Source organism: Aquarana catesbeiana, linkage group LG03 (assembly GCF_042186555.1).
Source record: "Aquarana catesbeiana isolate 2022-GZ linkage group LG03, ASM4218655v1, whole genome shotgun sequence".
Lineage (NCBI taxonomy): Eukaryota > Metazoa > Chordata > Amphibia > Anura > Ranidae > Aquarana > Aquarana catesbeiana.
In genome coordinates this window covers 624,957,718-624,966,384 of record NC_133326.1, presented here as the reverse complement: position 1 = coordinate 624,966,384, position 8,667 = coordinate 624,957,718, and the positions used below count along the sequence as shown (strand labels likewise).

At 44.4% G+C, this 8,667-nt stretch overlaps 1 non-coding gene across 1 annotated transcript; it reads left to right on the top strand.

The window, feature by feature from the left end:
• Positions 1-2,027: 2,027 nt before the first annotated feature.
• Positions 2,028-2,214, top strand: LOC141136001 (U2 spliceosomal RNA). Its single transcript, XR_012243664.1, has one exon. It is a non-coding gene; the product is annotated as a U2 spliceosomal RNA (small nuclear RNA).
• Positions 2,215-8,667: the final 6,453 nt, after the last annotated feature.

Sequence of the window (8,667 nt, the reverse complement as noted above, 5' to 3'; positions counted from 1 at the left end):
GCGTTTTTGATGCGTTTTTTTCTCTTTACCACACTGTGTGTAGCTGGTTGCTAAGCAGTGGGCTGGGAAGCCGGCCGCTGCGTCCTTAACAAGCAGTAAGTCCTCAGCTGTCAATGGGATTCCCTGCTGACAGATGAATGTAAAAAAACAATTTCCAGCAAAAAAAATAAAAAATCGGGAAAAAAACGACGTGGTGTCCCCATCAAACCATACCAGGCCTTTCAGGTCTGGTATGGATTTAGAGGGGAACCCCATGCCAAAATTTTTTTTAAAACTGGCATGGGGTCCCCCCAAAATCCATACCAGACCCTTATCTGAGCATGCATCTCAGCAGGTCAAGAAAGGGAGGGGATGAGTGAGCGCACCCCCCCCTTCTGCACTATACCAGGCCACATGCCCTCAACATGAGGGGTGCTTTGGGACAGGGGGGGTCCTGCTGCCTTCACCCCAAAGCACCTTGTCCCCATGTTGATAGGGACAAGGGCCTCTTCACCACAACCCTGGGCAGTGGTTATGGGGGTTTGCGGGCAGGGGGATTATCAGAATATAGAAGCCCCCTTTAATAAGGGGGTCCCCAGATCCCACCCCCCCTAATGTGAATGAGTAGGGGTACGCCCTACTCATTCACTAAAAAATGTGTCCAAGAGAAATAAAACACAAGTTTTGACAAATCCTTTATTAAAAATAAAAAACAATGTACCCGATGTAGACCCATCATCAATTACGCCAACCCCTACCCCTCCACACCCAAAAAAAGACGTTGCAGGATGGCCCCGCCCCTTACCTATTTAAGAACTGTCAGGCGGAGGAACAGGTAGTTGGCTGTTAGCCTTCATTGTGGGTGGAGCTTTATTTTTTCTTTTCGAGTCTGGCGGTGCGGCGTGAATGAAAATGGATCTATATCAGGGGATGTTGTTTTTTTATTTTTAATAAAGGAATTATAAAAAAACTGTATGTGTCTTTTTATTTCTTTTTGACACTTTTTTGGTAAATGAGTAGGGGTACAATATACCCCTACTCATTCACATGAAAGGGGGCGTCCAGATTCTGATAAGTCCCCTGCCCGAAGACCCCCACAACCACTGCCCAGGGTTGTGGGGAAGAGGCCCTTGTCCCCATCACAATTTTTTTTTTACCGGCAATTCATTTGTTTACATTTAGCTGTCAGCGGGGGGGGGGGGGGGTACCTCGCTGACAGCTGATGACTCATCAGTTAAGGACACGGTGGCCGGCCCGCTCCTTAGCAGCCAACTATATACAGTGTGTTTACTGTGTATTTAAAGAAAAACAAACCGCAAAATGCATTAAAGCTGCATGAAAAATGCATCAAAAACGAGGGTTTAAAAACGCAAAACGTGCCTGAAAAATGCATCAAGCGTAGCCCACACAGATGTGAACCTAGATTTAATGCAATCCTGGTACACTCGCCTACCAGATTTAAAGGGAAGGCAGATGGAGACATCATGTTTTTGTTGTACAATCTCAATACTCACTTTTACTCATCCAATCAGAAATCCTCGTGCTTGAAGTTGTCAGAGTAGGCCCTAGGGAGGCCAGGCCAGATGTTCAGGTTCACCCTGTTTGTCTGCAACTCAGCTAATGTCATGCAGTTGTGATTCAGTGATTCACCTGCAAGGAGCCGGTCTGTCCATGTTTGTATGCATACATCTTTTACATTCATAACAAAGGGGGATGGAGATGAAAGAAAAAAGTTCTGAATTGCTGCAAAAACGTATTTAAAGTGATTCAAGCCAACCATAAAAGTCTCATTGTAGACTGAGATGCAGTATATTGGGGTAAATATTTGACTTACTACTCAGTCACTGTGTTACCATCACTGTACATCTGGAATTATCTAGTCACCTGCTTTAAGCCAATTACACTATTTGGTCAAGGTTTGTAAACACCTGACCATCATACCTACCTAAACGGCCAAAGGTATGTGGACACAATTCCATATTATGGAGTTCAGGTGTTTCCAGTAAAGGGTAGTTTTAAAGCTGAAGTTTAGGTATGGCAATTTTTACATCACTTTTGTCCTTCTGGCTAAGATCAAGTCTAGTATCTGTTCTTATCAGTGTCTAGTAGAGGTGCTCCACCATCATTCTGGCCTTCTGACTGGGATGTCTGGACATACAGAATCCCTGCTGGTATGATGGGGGTCCTGAGGAACATTTCATGTGGAAAAGAAACCCAGTGAAGTGTTCACTGTGTAAGGTGGAAGTCAGGAGTATTTTCTTAGTGTTGAGGGTTTCCGAGAGTGCCAAGTGCCTCCTGATTCAAACTCTGCTATCATGTATAGCTGAGAAGGCAGGGGGCCAACAGTGTCAAGTGCCCTCTGGGGTGTCGGAGTAGCACTATGGTTTTGGGACCCAACTGTGTGAAAATGCACTAGGCCACGAAACTAAAAGCTTTTTTTTCTGCATCACACCTCATGTGCCTTTTGGCTGGGATCAGAGCAATTTTTGTTACTAGGCTTCAAGACCAAGCCATTGCATCTGCAGTGGCTCCTTTTTTATTTTTCTTCACATGTATATCCCTCTGCACTTACATGTGTGTTTTTTCACTTGGATTGTAGGGTGTGGCTTTTCGGGCCTACCCTGAAGTCTAGAAGGAGTTTTGTGGCACCCCTTCCCCTGCCTGGGGTGGAGGCCTCTCTTTGGGAGAGCCCCTTACCGAGCACTCATACTTTGGTAATTATGGGAATCTGGGTTTGCTGGCCCTTTTGGGTAGGTAGACCTAAGTGTGCCTTGCCCCTGTCAAGAGTCTTCCATCTCAGGTGGTCAGGGAAGGTTCCTTCCTCTTCAGAAGGGGACCATTTGGTACATCCTAAGTGCACTTTTTTGTGTGTGTTCACATACCACTGCAGTAGGCACTACTTCTACAATGATTACTGCTAGCTTCCAGGTCCCCTGCCAAGCAGCACAAACTAACCCCCAATGATCGTCTTTATTTTGGGTATGTGGCTAGCTATGTATGCACATAGTCACTTACCTCTGACGTTTCTGACTTTAGTCTTATCATGCAGCAATATCCATTGCCTTAACAACTTGCCACCTGCCCAAAGGAGGTTTACCGCAGGCGAGCAGCACAGGCAGGCCAGACAACATATCTGTGAGTCGCCAGCTCGCTTCTAGGTTTGTGCGTGCCCCCCCCTGCCAACCCACGCTGTGAATGGACACAGCATGAGTTTGGCAGCTGATTTCAGCTTGGTTTTTGTAGCCAATCACATACAGAGTTCTGTGTGTACAAACACACAGAACTCTGTGTACTGCAAACAACGATCGGCTGTTTCTTCTCCCTGCGAAGTATGGAGAAAAAAACAGCCAGATAATAAAGTAAAAGCAGCACACATTACCCATCGTTAGACACACAGTTAACCCCTTGATTGCTCCTAGATGTTAACCCCAGCCAGTGTCATTAGAAAAGTGTCAGTGTACAGCATTATCACTAATCACTGTATTAGTATCACTAGCGACATCCACGTCAGTTAGTGACCCTCCCAGATAGTGTCTGTTGGTGCCAGATTGTCCGCCACCCTATCACAGTCTCACTATAAGTCGCTGATCACCGCCATTACAGTATAGCATCTATAGGTATAGATATGAGTAAGCACTCAGTCCTGAGTGCGAAACGCGTCAGCTTACCTGTACTTTCTGCATGACAGTCTTGTTATTTTGATGATCCCATTTTTTCAATAAAGTGAAGTTTTTTGACTACATCCGGTGTGCGGCATCCAAATCTTCTCCTCCATTCAAGCCTGCATAGCATCTATAGGTACGTAAATTCCAGTATAAATACCATAGTTTGTAGACGCTATAACTTTCGCACAAGCAAATTAATATACACCTATTGGGATTTTTTTTTAACAAAGACATGTAGCAGGATACATTTTGACCTAAATTTATTTGATTTTTTTATTGATATGTTTTATAATAGAAACTAAGTATAAGTAGAAACTAACGTTTGTTTGTTTTTTTTCAAAGTTTTTGGTCTTTTTTTGTTTATTTTTCCAAAAAATAAAAAACCCAGTGGTGATTAAATACCCCCAAAAGAAAGCTCTATTTGTGTTAAAAAATTTTTTTATAAAAATGTGTTTTGCATACAGTATTGCATGACCGCACAATTGCCAGATACATTAGCAAAGTGCTGAATAGCAAAAAATGGCCTGGTCTTGAAGGGGATAAAAAATTTCAGAGGTCAAGTGGTTAAAGCAGTTTAAACGCCTTAAAACCCATTAAAAGCGAAAAAAACTAAATCAGCTTTTTTTCTGCAATATTCACCTTCAGTGCAGAGATTTCCCCTGCAGTAGCTTTTTACTGCCACTAGATGTTCTGAGCCTTATGGCCAGCATTAATCAATCAATGCCTCTGAGCCCAGGCCCTCCTGGACCTGCCCCAGCCTGTGACTAGACAGTGAAAGGAGCAGCAGCACAGCGATGACCTCATCTCTCTGTCACTCTGTGATTGATTGGCTCCTTGTGCTGCTTATTCCCCTCACACTGCAGCTCTGCTGTACAGACCCTGCAGGAGGGGAAGAAGGTAGTAAGACAATCAACAGTAAATGGCTTCAAACACACTTGGGACAAACATAGATTTATACTCAGACAAAAAAGTTAACGAAAAAGAGAAAAAAAACAAAAAACAGGCAGACTCGATTGACTGCTCAGTCTTTTTTCTGCCCTCACTGCCCTGACAGTCAGATTCAGGTGCTAACACTACTTGCATTAAAAACACAGTTAATGGTGTATTAAAGTATCGCTAGGCAAAATATTTTTTTTTTAGTTTTAGATAGAATGGGAAATGATTGGACCCTCTGTCAAGATTTTTACTGACGTCCTTTTCTCCATTGGGGAAATTCATCTTCCCTATTTGTACTGGTGACCATAATCGCTGAAAAAAAGAAATGAGGGGAAACTAAAAAATAAATTGAATTTTTCCCAACTTCCTGCTATATCCCTTAGACAGGAAGTGAAGGGAAATTTCACTAGCCATACACAGACAGTATCAAATAAAACTGGCAGGGGTTCTAACCCTTCCCTACTGTAACCAAAGAAAAAAAAAAAAGAGATATAAAAATGCTTTAACGGTTACAGATCTGTATTTACCATTTTCCTGCCACCTCTTGGAAGGTGGGCTTTAATGCCCAGAGACAGAGCAGCTTCCCAATCACGTGATTGCTGTGATTGGTTCTCACAGCGATCACATGATCGGGATTCACGTATCGCAGTGCGCTGCAGCACATAACAGGCCACATAAATATTGTTTATTATGTGCCCTTGTGCTCTGCCTACATTGATCTACATAGATTATTGCAGCTCAATCTGGTTGTACAACCTCTGTACAATTAGCCTTAGATCTACCAAACTATGTCATATTAGGACAAAGCTAAACTATTCAATGTATTAGTATCAAATCAAGTATTCCATTGTTCTTGTTAGTAAATCTAAAGGAGATTGTACAATCACATTGTAACATGTGTGGTGAGCTTCAAAGATGAGTCCCAGTCTCCTGTGCAAAAAAAAAAGTCAGTAGTTACAAAAACTGTAGCTGCTGACTTTTAAAAAAACAGCCACTTACCTGTCCCACGATCCAGCGGTCTGCTCACCCCTGACGGTTTCACCCTTTGGGCGCTGGCATTTTAACTATGGGCGCCCGTCTGTGACAGCTTGCTGCTTCACAGCTGGGTTCCCACTGTGCATTCGCGAGCAGCACTGTGTATTGTGAATAGGCAGTCTTCTGGGGACCTGTCATGTGTCCCAGAAGACTGCAGGGGGGGGGGAGCAGAACTTCTGCTTCTGATCGGCTAGGCAGTCGGAGAGGAAGTGGGAGCAGGTACCTACTGCCCAGCTCCTCAAAAGTGCCAATTCTTGAAGCGAAGCGGGGGATTACTCCTTAAAAAAGAACTTTCCCTTCCTTTTGGGTGGAGCTCCGCTTTAACCACTTCAGCCCCGGAAGATTTGACCCCTTTCCTGACCAGAGCACTTTTAAAAAATTTGGCACTGCGTCGCTTTAACTGACAGTTGTGTGGTCGTGCGACGTTGTACCCAAACAAAATTTGCGTCCTTTTTTTCTCACAAATAGAACTTTCTTTTGGTGGTATTTGATTACCTCTGCGGTTTTTATTTTTTCAGCTTTAAACAAAATTAAGAGCGACAATTTTGGAAAAAAATAAAAAAATTTTACTTTTTGCTATAATAAATATCCCCCAATTTAAAAAAAAAAAAAAACTAATTTCTTTATCAGTTTAGGCCAATATATATTCTTCTACATATTTTTGGTAAACAAAAAAAATTGCGATAGGCGTATATTGATTGGTTTGCGCAAAAGTTATAGCGTCTACAAACTATAGGAAAGATTTATGGCATTTTTATTCTTATTTTTTTTTTTTACTAGTAATGGCGGTGATCTACAATTTTTGGCGGTACTGCGACATTGCGACAAATAAATCGGACACTTTTGACACTTTTTTGGGACCAGTGACATTTATACAACGATCAGTGCTATAAACATGCACTGATTACTGTGTAAATGTCACTGGCAGGGAAGGGGTTAACACTAGGGGGCGATCAAGGGGTTAACAGTGTGTTCCCTCACTGTGTTCTAACTGTATGGGGATGTGAGTGACTAGGAGAGGAGACATATCGTTTTTCCTACTTAGTAGGAACAAACGATATGTTTCCTCATCCCCGACAGCACAGAGATTTGTGTGTTTACACACACAAATCCCCGTGCTGGCGCTCGTGCACGCAATCACGCATGGCCGTCGGTGACGCACATCGGGTCCCCCGCCATACAGCGGGCGAACGCGTGCCCTCTGGTGGCCGAAAAAGGGTAGGACGTACCCGTACAGGATTTTGCCCAGGGGAGCCATTCTGCCGCAGTATATCTGCGCGAGCTGGTCTGGAACCGGTTAAGCTGCCCACATTTTTTCACGTGTATGGCTGTTGACATCTGTCAAGCAGGCCTATTGGAACACATTTGTAGATCAGCGGCTGCAGCCCCTGATCAGTGTATTCTGACAGCTGGCCATACATAGCTTGGTAGGCTGAAAAGAAAAAAAAAAAAAGAACCAATTTCCCCATCCACACATTCGAGGTAGATGGGGAATCCACCTGCTAGGCTATTGTATTCTCACAGCTAGGGACTTCTCTGCTGTCAAAATACACAGGTCAGCGCTGCAGCCGCTGAGCGAGTGGCTTTTGTCCCTACAGGTCCATTCAACAGAAGATCGCATTCTCCTAAGCAGCAGTGGCTGCACATGGATGGAAATTCAGCCAGTCTCTGCCAAATTTTGATCCATCTATTCTATGGCCACCTTTAGAGGGTGGCTACATTTATTCTCTATGTTCTCATTATTTGTAGGAACCAAATAAGGTAGCCACCATAGGTGTGCACAGCCTATTGCATTAGTGTGTGCACCCCAGAGCTCAAACACACGTGTGTATATATTGTCAGTAGGGAAGTGGACTGTGTTTGTAGGGCAGAGGATGGCGTCAGTAGTTTATTATTTTTTTCAATTTTATTGTTTTTTATAGTTTTTTATTTTAATTTTTACAATTTTTAAGGAACCCCGTTGGAGGGCTTTGGCAAAATATCAGGGGCTTAAACAGGCCCCTGATGTCTTACTTTTGAGACAGAGAAAGGGACTGAAGAAAGGGATTTCCCAGTCGCTTTATCTGCAGCCTCAGCTGCACTGGACAGTGCGTGAATGGGAAGTACTCTGTGCTTTCCATTCACCGCTGCTGGGTGCTTTTTTTTTTAAATAAAAATATCAAAATATGCCTATACCTACCTGCTCTGTGCAATTGTTTAGCACAGAGCAGTCCTAATTCTCTTCTTCTGGTGTCCCCCGCCAGCGCTCCTGGCCACTCCTCTTCATCGGGTGCCCCTATGGAAAGGGGCTTTTCCTGGGGGCTTCCGTGCGGGCGCTCTCCCGAGTCCCACTGCTGGGTCCATTGACACAGACAGTGGGACTCAGCCCCGCCCCCTGCTCCCATGTCACCGAATTTGATTGACAGCAGCGGGAGTCAATGGCTCCCGCTGCTTTCAATCTGTCCAATGAGGAGAGAGACAGCGGCTGGAGCCGCTGCGCTCCTGCACATCACTGGATCGGATCGGGCTCAGGTAAGAAAAAAAGGGGGGGGGTCTGGGGGGGAGCTGCAGCACAGAAGACATTAAGGTGAAAAACCTTGAGGCTTTACAACCCTTTGAAGCATAGTAAACACAGCAGCTGGTGGGAGAGGAAAGAAGCTGGAAGTGCTGCAGGGGGTGGGCACAGGGGAGGCCAGACAGTAGAGGGAATCTGTGCTGCATGCCTAGATTAGCGAATATTAATTTTCTATTGTCACACAACTGGGTGAAGCCAATTAGAGCCGCAGGCTCTAATCATATGCTTCTGAAAAAAAAAGACCCCCACTGGAATCCATGCATCCGGCGCCCTTCATGTAGATTAGAGACCGTGCGCGTGAATTAGGGGGGCGGCGCCCGTATGGATGGGATGCCACTGGTAGCCACCTTTATTTGCTTGCTCTTGACATTGGCTATGGGATTTGTAGTGTCCTTAAAGCAGTGCACCTGACTGCAACCAACCTGCACTGCTGGTTCCAAATAAACCACAATGAAGGGAGAAATAAGAAGTTTGGGAGCTCAGAGAGAATGTTACAAG